The sequence below is a fragment of the Pituophis catenifer genome, unplaced genomic scaffold (assembly GCF_029215685.1).
Source record: "Pituophis catenifer annectens isolate HBS135680 unplaced genomic scaffold, rPitCat1.0.hap2 SCAF_3, whole genome shotgun sequence".
Taxonomy (NCBI): domain Eukaryota; kingdom Metazoa; phylum Chordata; class Lepidosauria; order Squamata; family Colubridae; genus Pituophis; species Pituophis catenifer.
In genome coordinates this window covers 54,609,132-54,624,321 of record NW_027256883.1, presented here as the reverse complement: position 1 = coordinate 54,624,321, position 15,190 = coordinate 54,609,132, and the positions used below count along the sequence as shown (strand labels likewise).

The window sequence follows — 15,190 nt, the reverse complement described above, 5'->3', positions numbered from 1 at the left end:
GCTAAGACAGAGCTCTAGGGGCAGCTCATTCCAGAGGGCTGGTGCCCCCACAGAGAAGGCTCTCCCCCTGGGTGTCGCCAGTCGGCATTGTTTGGCCGACGGCACCCTGAGAGCCCCTCTCTGTGGGAGTGTATTGGCCGGTGGGAGGTTGTTGATGGCAGAAGGCGGTCTCGTATATACCCCGGTCCTAAGCCATGGAGCACTTTAAAGGTGGTGACCAACACCTTGAATCGCACAGAGCAGACTATCACAGTGGTTTTATATGGTACACTATGAAAATAAAGGAGACAACAATTGTATGATTTGACACTGGATCATACACTTAAAGAAACTTTATCTTTAAGTTTTCTCATGCTCATTACGTTGGACTGTCCTAATAAACATGTAGAAAAGCAGCATATAATGAACTCTATTGTATAATACATGAATAAAATATGGCCTTGTAAACATTAGCCCCATGAAATTAGGTCCATTGCATTTTGGAAATTAAAAACTACTACTCTTACCAGAAATCTGAAGTTAAGAAAATTAATTAAACATTTTTTGAGAAGCACCCAGAGGCTCCAACTAGTCCAGAATGCGGCCACGCGAGTGATAATGGGGGCGACTCGTCACTCCCATGTAACACCTCTCTTGCGCAAGCTGCACTGGCTCCCAGTGGTCTTCTGGGTGCGTTTCAAGGTGTTTGTTACCACCTTTAAAGTGCTCCATGGCTTAGGGCCTGGATATTTACAGGACTGCCTGCTGCCACTGACTGCCTCCCACTGACCGATACGCTCCCACAGAGAGGGCCTCCTCAGGGTGCCGTCGGCCAAACAATGTCAACTGGCAACTCCCAGGGGGAGAGCCTTCTCTGTGGGGGCTCCTGCCCTATGGAACGAATTGCCCCCAGATATATGAAGGATCCCCGACCTCCGTGCCTTCCGTCATGTGCTGAAGACCCTGTTATTCCAACAAGCCGGTCTGATGGGACAATCATTTTAATTGGGTTTTAAATATGGATTTTAATATGTTTTATAAGGGTTTTAGAATGGGAATTTTAAATTCGGCCAAAATTGAATTATTTTAATATGGTTTTTAAATTCGTCTTGTATATTGTTTTATTATGGCTGTTCACCGCCCTGAGTCCTTCGGGAGAAGGGCGGTATAAAAATATAATTAAATAAATAAATAAATAAATAAATAAATAAATAAATAAATAAATAAATAAATAAATAAATTTAATTAGCTAGTTGTGCCACCTCTGCAGAAGTTACTTCTGAACACAATAATAGAATTGTCTTTATTTTAGCCAGGTTCTGGTCAACTAAAAAATACTTTTCAATCTTTAATTGTTTTGATTTTTTAAATCTTTCATCAATTTGATTTGATTCTATTTGAATAGAAGATTTTATCATATTAAATTTTATTATAAACATATTTTATATGTTTGCATGATTGAAATGGTTATAACATTTTTGTCATTGATATATCATTCAGGGATTTAAGTGATAAACAGTCTAAACAAAACAATAAATAGTTAGATATCCAAGCCATTCTTCCCATTTCTTTCAGCCAAGAATTCAATACTGACCTACTACAGTGGAAGAATCTATCTGTCTATCTATCTATCTATCTATCTATCTATCTATCTATCTATCTATCTATCATCTACCTATCTACCTACCTACCTAGTAGTCCGCCCAATTTAGAGTGCCCCTCTCCTGAATTGAAATCACAAAGTCTGTTCAATTGTCTCAATGATCACATATGCTACTCCAATTTGTTCAAATTTACAGCTATGTATCATCATTTTTTCCTATTTTATTTTTCTGTGAACAGTCAATTCAATACATTACAATTGTTCTGAAAATCTTATTTATATAAGAAAGTGCTTTACAAAACACTAATTAAAATTTATCCTTGTAGCAACTCTAATGACTTCATCAATTTAAAATAAATCGCTAAATATTTTTTAAAAAGAAAACAAAAACCAAGAATACCAGGGAGGAAAAATTAATTATAAACCAAACATAGCATGTTTTGAAAAAATATTCATTAGACCACTTTGCTAACAATAATTCTCAATTCCAAAAACACTGTAATAACTTTGGTTGTTTCATTAAAAATCTAAAATTCATTGTCCTTTACAATTTCAACAACTAATATGGGACACTTGCCTCTTCTGTAAATTCTACTAAGCCATGTTGTTATTGGCTTCAGTGTGTAATTTTAGGTGGAAGCTGTGGCAATGGTGTAGTTATTCAGTCACTTCTAACTCTTCACTACCCAAGGGATATCCCTTTGTCAGGACTATCTGTCAGCAACTGCCTCTTTGAATTCTTACAAGCTCAGGCTTCTGTCATCAGTGATAATATTGAGCCACCTGTCTTCTGTCAGCTTCTTTTTCAATGGCCTTCCACTTTTCCAAGTATCAGGTTCTTTTCCAATGACTCTTGACTTTGTATTATATGTCCAAAATAGTTACACTTTTGTTTTATTATTAATTTTTCAGTGAGCAGTCTAATGGTATTCTGGCAATTGTTCTTGTTGCAATTCAAAATATTATCAACAATTTTTACAACACAGTGCAAAGATACGAATTTATCGTGTTCAATCTTTCACAGCCATATATCAAACCTTGGGCTCGAAAACACATACCTTTGTTGTCAGTGTAACTGACCCTTCACTTCCACATTTGGTGTATAGCTATCATATTCTTCCTCCTATAACTTTTCTTTGTATCATAGCTACAATCATTATGCTTGTGAACTTTCTGAGACTAAAAAGGAGTCTGTTACTACTTCAACTTCTTATTCACTTTTTTGTATTGGTTATATTTGCCTATTGACATTTGGGGTTTTTTTTTTAGATTGAATAAGTCTTGATTTGCAATCTCTTCTTTTATTTTCATCTAGAGATTTCTTAAGGTCTTAAGAAGCTGGGCCTCAAGCTGCTTCAGCAGACAGTTAGGATGATCTTATGAAGCAGCTACATGACATATAATCATTGCAGGTACTAAGCACAACTGTGCAACTTAACGCAGAGATACCAAAAAAAAATTTTTCCCGTTGTCTAAAATATAACTAGTTTCAAAACTCTCTTCTCCGTGATCTCACGTAAACTCTACAAAATACAAAGAAGTCTCTTGAAATTTCAGTCATTTCTAATTTTTTTAGAAAAAAACATTCATTCAACTTTAGGGTTCTCAAAATACTATCTAGAGATATTGATGTCTGTGATCTGTATTTTTCTGATCTGGGGATTTAGAAAAAGAAAGAGATTTGATTTTTACTACTCTCTGCAAAAATACTAATAAGCTAATTTTTGTTTCTTAAAAAATTTACAAATGGTACCCTGTCATCTTCATTAAAAAAACTATTCATTTAAATATTATTATGCAAATTTATAAATTTCTTATACTAGAAACAAGACATCCACACACACTCTCATACATCGCACAGTGAACACATAAACACATAAGTAAAAATATATAATCAGCAATTTGTATGGTACCCTGAACCTTCAACTGTGACATTGCAGAAGAAAATCCAAATCTAATCTTAAATAAGACTTCTTGGGAACTTCTTTAAATAAAACTTGGTTCTTATGCATTCTAGGATTCCAAACTGAAAGACTACTTCTACATTATGTATTTACATGTTATAATTTTGTACAACTATAGTAATGTTATTCTGGGCTTTCTCCCTACTTTATTCGATTTTTGTTATACATTTTAACACTCTGCTCTCCATTCCTTCTTAAAAGTTTCTCAGTGTTTCAGTCTTTTCCCATTATTATCACATATTCTTTTTTTCTCTGTACATAGAATGTAAGGGTTGAAAAGGATCAACCTTAGGAGACTATCAACACTCTGCAGCAGTCTACAATTATACAACCCTGACAGATGACTGAGCAAGTTCAGTTTGAATATCTCCAATGAAAGAAATTCCTCCAGCTCCGGCCACAGAGGTATTGAACAGCTCTTTCCAGTAGGGCATCCATCCATCCTTCCTTCCTTCCTTCCCAGTTACTCAGATCCCACTCTGGACAGGTTTTGTGAACAAAGTGTAAGTTATTTAAACCAATTGTTTCTTGTTCCATTTCCTGGATCAAAGCTAAACAATTCTTAACCATTATCATTTGCAAAACAATCCGTCAAATACTTAAAAATAGCTAAGATATATCCCCACAGTCTTCTCAAAAGTAAACATCCTCATCACCTCAAACTATTCCTTGCAAGTTTTTTCCCTCCCGCCTCCTTGTCATTTTGATTGATAATCTGAAGGATGACCACCATAGAACAATAATCATTTTAACATTGGATATCCAGAACTGGACACAATAACTCGAGATATGATGCAAGTAATGCAGAATAACAAAGGAGTAATGACTTCTTCTGACCTCGACACAATGCACAAGGGTTTTTCAACCTGTGTTCTGCACAATTTAGGGTTGTATGACAATTTGATGGGCTTCCATGAAAGGCTAATAGCTAATTCTTTTATCACTCGAGATTTTGCTCACTTGATCAAAGTCCTAGTTTTTTTTTTTTAACAGGTTCCATGGCCTTAAAAAGTTTTAAAATACCAGACTACATTTCACTTCTAAAGAATGGATGCGCTGCAGAGTGAACTCACTGTCACTTGCACTTAGCATATTTGTTTCTCCAAGTGGGATCAAATGAGATCACATAAAGGCTCTCTGAATGCCACATAGAGTTGTACCTTCACATCGCAGACCACAAAAATACTTTTAAAAAATAAAGAAAGCAAAGGTGGCAAGGATTGGCAATGAAAGATGTCCAATAAGTGGGGGAGGGGGAGAGAGAATAAAATGAGGGAGGAGGGCAAGGCTACAAGTTTCCCCAAAATTTTTATTGCACCGAACGTGTCCTGAACTGCAGAACCTTAGCCCAACATTCTGTTCCTAATGGTACATTTCAACAGCAAAATTGTAACTTGAAGACATATCTAGCAGTAATGTTTGCAAAAGTTCAACCTGTAGTTACGATTCATGTTAAGGCCTGATTTTCTAATAATTCTAAAAGGATTTAGAAATCCTAAATTTTATTTAGGATAATTATCCCCATCCACCAAATTGTCCCTTTAATGTTGCAGAATAGAGGATCACCTGGTGTCTTGCTTTTCATCTCCATTCTGCTGTTATGTACATTAACAAATTAAAACTGGAATAACCAGACTATTCTCTTTGCGATTATTCATGCTAATTACCAACAATTTTGTTTTCAACAGCGTTAAATAATTGTGTTCTTTTGATGTATATGCTAATATAAATACATTGATAATCTAAATTCATGCTTGTTTGCAGGGGGGAGGGGAGGTTCTTTTTGTTTTTTTGTTTTTTGTCTGCCTTTGTCCTGTTTCTGTCAGTTAACTGTTCTGATGTTTGCTGATGTCCAATAAATAAGCATCAAGCCATATTTATTTTTGTTACCTGCAATGAGTGGCATATGTGCTTGCTCTGATCTAGATACAGGGATTGACTCAGAGTGTGGTAAGTGCAAACCAAACTGGAAATTATGCACCATAATTTTCAAACAAATTTTACTTTGAAATATAGTATGTCTGGCAACATTAGGAACTAAAAATAGTTGAGAGTTGTGCACAATGGAAGAGAGATATTTTTAAAATAGCTGCTTTTTGTCATTTTATTTGAGGAGAGGAAAGGGGGTTGTAAAATATCCTTCCCAGAAATACAGTATTTCCAAAGTTGTTCACATACATTAATACTTCATCTCAGAAAGTTTAATTTTTAGACGTGTGGACAGTGCCAGCTCTTTCCCTCTTGCTTGCTTGTTTTTTTTTCTCTCTCACACAGACAATTGAATAGCACTGAAGTGTAAAATGTGCTTTTTGCCAAGGTCAGTTTCTTGTGATTACTTGCCTGGAGCAACTGATGCCAATTGCAACAGACTGAGTCTCAGCAGTCCACAAAGTCACTTTGGTGTTTCTGTAGAGGACATCTAGTAGGTTACAGCCACTGATATTAGGTTTTCTGCAATGCTGTTGAATTTCAGCACACTCGTTGTAGCTATATCACAACTTGAAATATGTCTACTTAACAAGTTTCCAGTTGATATATAAGAAGATAAAGACAATTATCCTAAAGTGCCCTCCCTGCATGGAAACTACAGATACTACAAAAGGTATGTTCTATACTAAATTAATAAACAAATAGTCTGTATACAGTCATGCAAAGAAGTAAATACACCCATTGAGGGTTTTTTTAAATTTTTTCAACATATTTCAACATACAGATATTTGATCTTCATTTCAACATTGATAAAAAGATATAATAAACATCATTTACATTCTGTATTCCACTGTGTAACTTAAATAAATATAGTGTACATATCACATGTGGAAAATGTAGTACAAACCTACATTAAGTACTATCTCAAATACCCAAAATTAGAATCAGATGTTATCAGGTGCAAATGATTAGATCCTCAATAGAGAAGATCTGGGAGAAACCTGTCTTACTGAAACTTCAGACATCAAACTATATGATCAAATATCTGTATGCTTTGCTCTTTGTTGTACAAGTATATGGTATTGAAGACACGTAGGGCTTCAGAACAAAGGTTATAGATACATATGAGTCTGGGAAGGGATATTAAAAGACTGGCAACAATTGGATATCAAACATTCCATTTGTCTAGAATATCATCTATAAGTGAAGAAGATTTCAAACAACTGCCAACATGTCCAGGTCAAGATATCTTACAAAGTGCGGAATAAGAGCTGAATGAAAGACGTTGAAAGAAGTCTTGAAAAACTCCAGAAGTTTTTTAACATGATTAACAAGTAGCTCTTGCCACTATTGATGTCAATATGTGAAAGTCTACTGTTTGAGAGAAACTGTGCACATTAGATATACATGGGAGGTGTAATAATAATAATAATAATAATAATAATAATAATAATAATAATAATAATAATAATAATAATTTTATTTTATTAAATTTCTATACCGCCTTCTCCCGAAGGACTCAGGGCGGTAAACAGCCACAAGATAAAACACATAAATACAAAAAATTAAAATAAATTAAAAACAAATTAAATAATTTGGCTAAATTTAAAATACCCCATAATTTAAAAACAAATTAAAATTTACATTTAAAAAGGGGAGAGGATTTAGGCCAGGCCAGCTTGATGAAATAAAAAAGTCTTAAGCGCGCAACGGAAGGTGCGCAGATCTGGGATCCCCCGTATCTCCGTTCCAGATCGTAGGTGCCCCCACAGAGAAGGCTCTTCCCCTATGGGCCGCCAGTCGACATTGTTTGGCTGACGGCACCCGGAGAAGCCCCTCTCTATGGGAGCGTACTGGCCAGTGGGAGGCTATTGGTGGTAGCAGGGGGTCCCGTAGATAACCAGGTCCTAAGCCATGGAGCGCTTTAAAGGTGATAACCAGAACCTTGAAGCGCACTCAGAAGACCACCGGAGCCAGTGCAGCTCGCGCAGGAGAGGTGTTACATGGGAACTCCACATCGCTCCCATAACCACCCGCGCAGCCGCACTCTGCGCCAGTTGGAGCCTCCGAGTACTCCTCAAGAGGAGCCCCATGTAGAGAGCGTTACAATAGTCCAGACGAGAGGTGACAAGGGCATGAGTTATTGTGTGTAGAGAGTCCCGATCTAGAAAGGGACGCAACTGGCGGATCAGGCGAATCTGATGAAAAATCCTCCCGGTCACGGCCATCAAGTGCTCTTCTAAAGATAGCCGTGAATCCAGAGGGACGCCCAAGTTGCGAGCCCCTTCCGTGGGGGCCAAGATTCACCCCCAATAGTCAGCGATTGCACCAGCTGACTATATCGGGATGTCGGAAACCACAGCCACTCAGTCTTGGATGGGTTGAGCCTGAGCCTGTTTCTCCCATCCAGATCCGTACGGCCGCCAGACACCGGGACATCACTTCAAGGGCATCGTTGGGGTGGTCCAGGGTGGAGATGTACAGCTGGGTGTCGTCAGCGTACTGATGGTACTTCACCCCAAAACCACGGATGATCTCACCCTGCGGCTTTACATAAATGTTGAACAAAAGGGGCGAGAGGACCGATCCCTGCAGCACCCCTCGGGGTCAACCTCTGCCCCCCTGTCAACACAGATTGCAACCGGTCAGAGAGAAAGGAGGAGAATCACCGTAGTATGGTGCCTCCCACCCCCAACTCTTCCAACCGGTGCAGCATGATACCATGGTCGATGGTATCAAAAGCCGCTAAGAGATCTAACAGGACCAGGACAGAGGAGCAGCTCCTGTCCTGAGCCCTCCAGAGATCATCAACCAACACGACCAATGCCGTTTCCGTGCTGTACCCAGGTCTGAAACCTGACTGGAACGGTCCAGATACAACGTTTCATCCAGGTACTGGGGAAGCTGTCGCGCAACCACACTCTCAACAACCTTCGCCACAAAGCGAAGGTTGGAGACTGGACAATAATTAGCCAATACTGCCGGGTGCAGGGAGGGCTTCTTGAGGAGAGGCCTCACCACCGCCTCTTTCAAGGCGGCGGGGAAGGCACCCTCACCCAATGAAGCATTTATAATCCCCTGGAGCCAGCCTCGCGTCACCTCCCGGGAAGCCAGCACTAACCAGGAGGGACATGGGTCCAACAAACATGTGGTTGCGTTCAATCTACCCAGAATCCTGTCCACGTCATCTGGGGTCAGATGATCAAACTCATCCCAGATAACATTCTCAAGACCTGCCTTATTATTATTATTATTATTATTATTATTATTATTATTATTATTATTATTTCTATACCGCCCCTCTCCCGAAGGATTCCCGAAGGGGCGGTGTACAGCCATTTTAAAACAAAAAATATACAAATATCAAAATTTAAAATTATTAAAAATATTACACAATTTTGGCCCGGATTAAAACCCCCAATTTAAAACTCCCAATTTAAAATAATTACAGAGTTAGCCCTGCCTGGCGAAACAGTAGGGTCTTAAGGGCACAGCGGAGGTCGGAGATCTTGCGTATTTCCGGGGGCAGTTCGTTCCAAAGGGCAGGAGCTCCCACAGAGAAGGCTCTCCCCCTGGGGGTTGCCAGCTGACATTGCTTGGCCAACGGCACCCTGAGGAGTCCTTCTCTGTGTGAGCGGATTGGCTGGTTGGAGGCTATTGGTGGCAGAAGTCAGTCTTGCAAGTACCCGGGTCCTAAGCCATGGAGCGCTTTAAAAGTGGTAACCAACACCTTGAATCGCACCCGGAAGACCACTGGGAGCCAGTGCAGCTTGCGCAGGAGAGGTGTCACATGGGCGCAACAAGTCGTACCTATAACCACCCACGTGGCTGCATTCTGGACCAGTTGGAGCGTCCGAGTGCTCTTCAAGAGCAGCCCAATTTAGAGAGTGTTGCAGTAGTCCAGACGGGATGTGACAAGGGCATGAGTGACCATGCGCAAGGCGTCCCAGTCCAGAAAGGGCTGCAACTGGCGTACCAGGCAAACCTGATAAAAGGCCCCCCTGGCCATGGCCATCATATGCTCTTCTAAAGACAGCCGTGCATCCAGGAGGACAACCAGATTGCGAGCCCTCTCTGTGGGGGGCAAAGATTCACCCCCAATAGTCAGCGATGGCACCAGCTGACTATACCGGGACGCCGGGAGCCACAGCCACTCGGTCTTGGAAGGCTTGAGCCTGAGCCTATTTCTCCCCATCCAGACCCGCACAGATGTACAAGAAGAAAATCTTTGCTGTCAGGAGAGAACATCACGGCAACACTAAAGTTTGCTCATGGATACCTAAACAAACACCAGGACTTCTGGAAAAATGTGCACTGGATAGACAAGGCTAAGATAAGAGTTATGTCGCAGAAGACATTTTTAATACCAATAGCACTTAGACTTATATACTGCTTCAAAGACTATGGCTTCCGAAAGGGGAACAACCAGATATTAGAGCCAAAGATACATTTATTTTTTCCATTTTTTCCCCACCCGACCCCTGATAATGAAGCGTTTAACTGAGTTTTATAACTATAAAATTCAGTTAAACTGATACTAAATAGGGGGAAAAAATTTAAAAAATGCTCTGGGGACATATAGAAAATCCCACTAACCACCAATATCTTCAATTGCTCATGAAGGTTGATATTACAACCCCAATGTTAGGAAAATTAATTTGGGTGTAAAATAAACAGGAAAAATTAGAAAAGGTCACCAATAATGAGATAATTTTATCTCATTATCTTTAATCTAAATAATTATCTTAAGTGTTTATATTATTTATTTATTATATAATAAAGATAAAAGAAATTATCTTTTTTATGTGAATATTTTTTTTCTTTTATGAAAGTAAAATAGATACAGGAAAAAAAGGAATACAACAATGGTAAACATTGTTCTGATCTTGATGCTGCTGCCTATTCTTCCACAAGATCTACGTGTCAGCATCCCTATTAAGACAGAATAACAATGGCTACATGAAAGACTTGTCTACCACTTTCTGTTTTCTTTTCTTTAATCCAGTGAAAACCCAAATCACCAGGCTACCTGTGATTTCCAAAGGACTTAGATATAATCCTTAAGTCTCTACAAAACTTGCCACTAAGTTGTAATTTTTATATATGAGTGAATTAAGTACATGGGAAATAATCCTATTAACCTTATTTAGTTTAATTAGTTTTTGACCTGACCCTACTTAAGTTCTTTAGCCTGGAATCATTTGTGTCATTCTGAGTCCAAGCCAGCAGTTCAAAGACCCTGCTGAAATACTTTGTATTTCTACTCTAATCATATGATCAGCCAAGATCCCATCATTTATGCAGGTCCTTTTTCACACAGAAGATTTGAAGACAGGATTGTTTAAACATGAATTTCTTCTGAATCCAGATTTACCATCATTATGCTGAAATAGACGTTTAATACTCAACATAGATGTCTTTAGGAAAATGTGCATATTAGTATATAAATCTATCTGTCCATGATAAGGCCCCAAAATAAGCTACTGTGTGGTGTATTCCTAAAACATCTGAGACATATCATTTTACCCAAGAAAAATCTAGAGGGTGAGACTGATAGTGAATTTCCAGTAAATTGCTTTAAAAATACCTAGAATTAATACATGTTACAAACTTAAACTGATTACATTCATCCTGTAAATGAAGCCTTTGTAAGGTATTTTTTTAATCTCCTGAAGCAGTTATTTATGAATCATACTCTTAAATGCTCTTGCTGGAGCACTTACAGCATATCATGACTCACTGGTAATTTTCTTCTAGCATGATTTGAGGGGTGGGAGAAAAATGCCAACCTGCCATTAAAAGCACAACAGATAGTTCTTTCAAGCATGATTTCTAATTATTATTTTTCCTTTCTCTTTTGATGACTTGAAGAATGGCTCACTCATCTGCATTAACGCAACACTTCAGTTTTCATTAATATATCATGAAAATTGAGATTTCATTTGAACATTATCAAAGGTTAGAAAGTAAATTGCTTGTCCCACATATGCATGGCATGCTGTTATTTCTGAGTTTCATTTACCTGACTTCTCAATTATTATGCACCCAAATCTTTGCTTCTTGTAACTGGAAACGAAGCTCCTTTGAGAAAGAGCCAAGGGAAAAGCAGCTACAAAGAATAAATTGCTGAGATGTCTATGCCAGCACAGTTGTAGCTGCCAAGAAATATAGTACAATCCTGTTCTAAACTATGTTCAGATATGTAGGTCACTTTAATGTACTGGCTTTGCTTTCCAATTCCTTATTTTGGCACAGCATGTAGTAAATTCAGATTCTAATAACTGATGCAGCATAATCAATTGATTAGTCTTATATTTAATTTCAGGCCACACTGAGATCCAATCCAGATTTAAAGTAGGCTATGGCTTCAGCATCTGCATTTTTCCTCTCTTCCTATAGACCCAAGAGGAGAATATTTAGAAGCATATTTATTATAGTATTCCTTCTATCTTTAATTTACTGAAATGTACTGATACGTTTGAATCCAAAACTATAATTAATTTTAATTATAATTTAGAAGAAACAAACCATTAAAAAAAATCTAAACCAGAATTAATCACAAAATATTGGTTTGTCATTGTTTTTTAATTACGGGGCCAAATTTATATATATCTTTTTAATAGTATTTTAATGTTTGTAGTCTATATTTTTATTTGGCTGTAAAATAGGGTCCTCAGGGAGAAGGGCGGTATATAAATTTGATATAAAATAAAAAATAAATAAAATAAAAATAGTATCTGTAGATGGGATATAAATATGTTACAAATAGGACTATCATTATAGCTTCTTACTGCATGTGAAATACAACTTATTAGACCATATATAAATATGATAATTATAACATTTAAAATTGGAGTGTTTTTAATGTATTCAAGCTCACCTATACATCCATTCTGAAGATGAAACAAGACAGATTAAAGATATATATTTTACAACCTGGTTTGTTAAATAAGCTTATTGAACTTATTAACTCATAGTTTTAGCTAAGCATGATGTGCCAATGGCTTCGTGTTTGGTATAAGTTAGGCTGTTATGGCTCTCTCAGTAAAGATCAAGGCCCCTTTGACTTGAAGTCAATTCACAGTGATTTCATCAACGCATATATGAAATTTTTTTGAAATCTTTTGGAAGTGAATTACCACCACTGCCTTCTTCCATAATGCTTCTGATTTTCTGCTCTAACCTATAGTCTAGTATTCCCTTGTGGTCTCTCATCCAAATACTGAGACTTGAGCCCCGATCCAGTTCAAACAAGGTCAGGCAGGTGCTGCCATCTACTGAGATATTCAGTAGCTCTAACATTCTTGATAGGTTTGTGTACATATGAGACCAGCAATTTTGCCTCAATAAGAAAATTAGCCACATTTTTACAAAATGGACAATGTATTACTCCAAGTAAAATCTTATAGTAAACCTTTCTGAGAATGCTTTTTTTATATTATACACTAATATACACTATACTAATACTACTGTGTTTCTCCAAAAAGACGACCCACCTTGAAAAGAAGCCCTATCATGTTTTTGAGCGCATGCGATCAAATTAAGCCCCACCCACAAAATTAGCCCTAATTAAGACCCCGCCCACCCCAGGGTGCAGGGGGTGGGGCGAGGCACACAGGTAAAAAATAAGCTAGGGTGGGAATGGGGGATGGAGCTGCTCTACTTACCAGGCCTTGCACACCCTGACACCTGCCTCTCTTTCTTCTGCAGCTGCTTGCCGCCACTCGCACGCATCACCCCGGCCTCCATTTCGCCTTTAGATGCCTGCTGGAAGGCATCTGCAGCCGATAATAGAGCTCCGTTATCTGCTGCAGATTCCTTCTGGCAGGCATCTGAAGGCGAAACGGAGGCCAGGGCGATGTGTGCGAGTGGCAGCAAGGGGCCACAGAAGAAGTGGGCTAGCAGCGGGCTCCTACTGGGCGGAGCTGTTGGTGTCACCGCTGCGAGGTGAGTCAATAATTAGAACCCTCCAAAAAGAAGGCCTAGCCGTTTTTTCAGGGGTCAAAGGAAAATAAGACCCAGCCTTCTTTTTGGAGAAACATGGTAATACTATACAATATTAATACTATACTACATTACACTATACTACACTATACACTTTGTACTATATATCCAAAGTATGAGGAATGAAGAATCAAAGGTACATGGGAAAATGAAGTGCTAATCAAAGACATTGTAGAAAATGTGACTACAGTAGTTTCTTCTGCTCCTTTGACTGATCCTCCATCTATTATTTGCCAGTTGGAAGGGAAAACAAAATGTAGTATGATTTTACTATACTTTCTTGATATTTCAAGATACCTGCTATGGAAGTAGCAGCTACTTTTTATATACGGCTTAAAAAATTCTCTCTTTCCTGCTCAAGTTTCTCATTTCCCCTCAGTTGAGATCATCTCACAGTTCTTCTGATGATCTCATCTGTTACATAACCAAAACACACAGAGGCAAAGTCTGCAGTCCACTCCATGTTGGAAGCTATTTGAACTTCAAAAGAATTATAGGCAAGGCAGCTGCAGAATCAAGTCTGTAATAAAGATGGGATTTGCTAAGAAAACTAAGTGCAACAGACTAGACTCTAGGAGGAGCTGCCTGAAAGCATAAAAAGCCCAGGCTTTTAGAACGTTGTGAAAAAAGTCCAATTAGTTCTCAAATGTACGTTTTTAAATCAGGAAAAAATATTATCTCTTCAAATTTCTCTTGCATAACCTGATTTTAGCTTGGGTCCATCCTTTTCTTCCTTAATACCTTTCAGCATACGCTACCCAATTTAGGGCATGTCAAATATTTCAACTTTCAATTTTCAAACATTAGGGGTGCTCAAAAGTTGTGACATGCCTTGGATTGGTTACTTTTATATATTTTATGCTTTTATATATTTTGTGCTTGGTAAGTAACTACATAAATATCATAACTTTTTAACATTTTGTTTGTTTCATTTCTAAACCTCTAGTTTCTGGAGACCTTAGTTTAATCTATGCTGTGTATAATACAATTGGATAACACACACTGTTGGAGTGCCCTCCCCCAAATAATTTTCAATTACACAGTTATTTGGATCCTGATTTCTTTTCCACAGTCAAGAATAGTTTTCATTACCATGGAATGGAGCTCCTCTTCCCCTTGCACCTGAAAACATACAGTAGTATTATTGATTTGAGGAATCTGGGAACAGGATTGCATCCTGTGAGAAAGGTTAAAATCTGAAGTGATAGAAATTACTTCCTTTTCCTGATTAGAATATTGCTTAGAATTCCAGCCAATAACAGTGGGCTTTGTTCCAAGCATTTATCAAGACTTAATATTAGTATTGAAATTAAGTATGGAAGTACTAGAGTAGCAATGTGTCATTCATTGTTTCTAATCAACAATATAGCACACAAATGGAATTACATTTAGTCTTTAGATTCTTTCCTTCTCAGATTTCTTAATTATATGTCTAATATCAGATATGGTACTTCTGCAGGTCTTCAAGAACTGGGAACTTATAGTGTCAGTAAAATACTTGCTCTACTCACAGAGCAAGCAGACAAAGTGAATAAAAAAAGCAATCAATAAATAGGCAATGCAGTACATATCAAATTCCAAAGTGAGGAAGAAATTCCCAGATATCAGGAAAACTTTGTTTAATTGATGAAAGCTCAATCAACTATTTTGATCTACTTTTTAATAACTGGTCAAGAACTATAACTTTTTGACAACTGGTCAAGAGAGAAAT

General features: G+C 38.0%; 1 long non-coding RNA gene across 2 annotated transcripts in view; it reads right to left on the bottom strand.

Annotated features, from left to right (window-relative positions):
- Positions 1 to 15,190, bottom strand: part of LOC139315904 (uncharacterized) — a 121,096-nt gene that overhangs the window by 60,967 nt on the left and 44,939 nt on the right. The window contains exon 3 of one of the 2 annotated variants that reach the window (XR_011600302.1): positions 14,572 to 14,601. The exons of the other annotated variant lie outside the window; for it this stretch is intronic. This is a non-coding gene — a long non-coding RNA (uncharacterized lncRNA). The remainder of the gene's footprint in view (positions 1 to 14,571; positions 14,602 to 15,190) is intronic. 2 annotated transcript variants of the gene reach the window in all.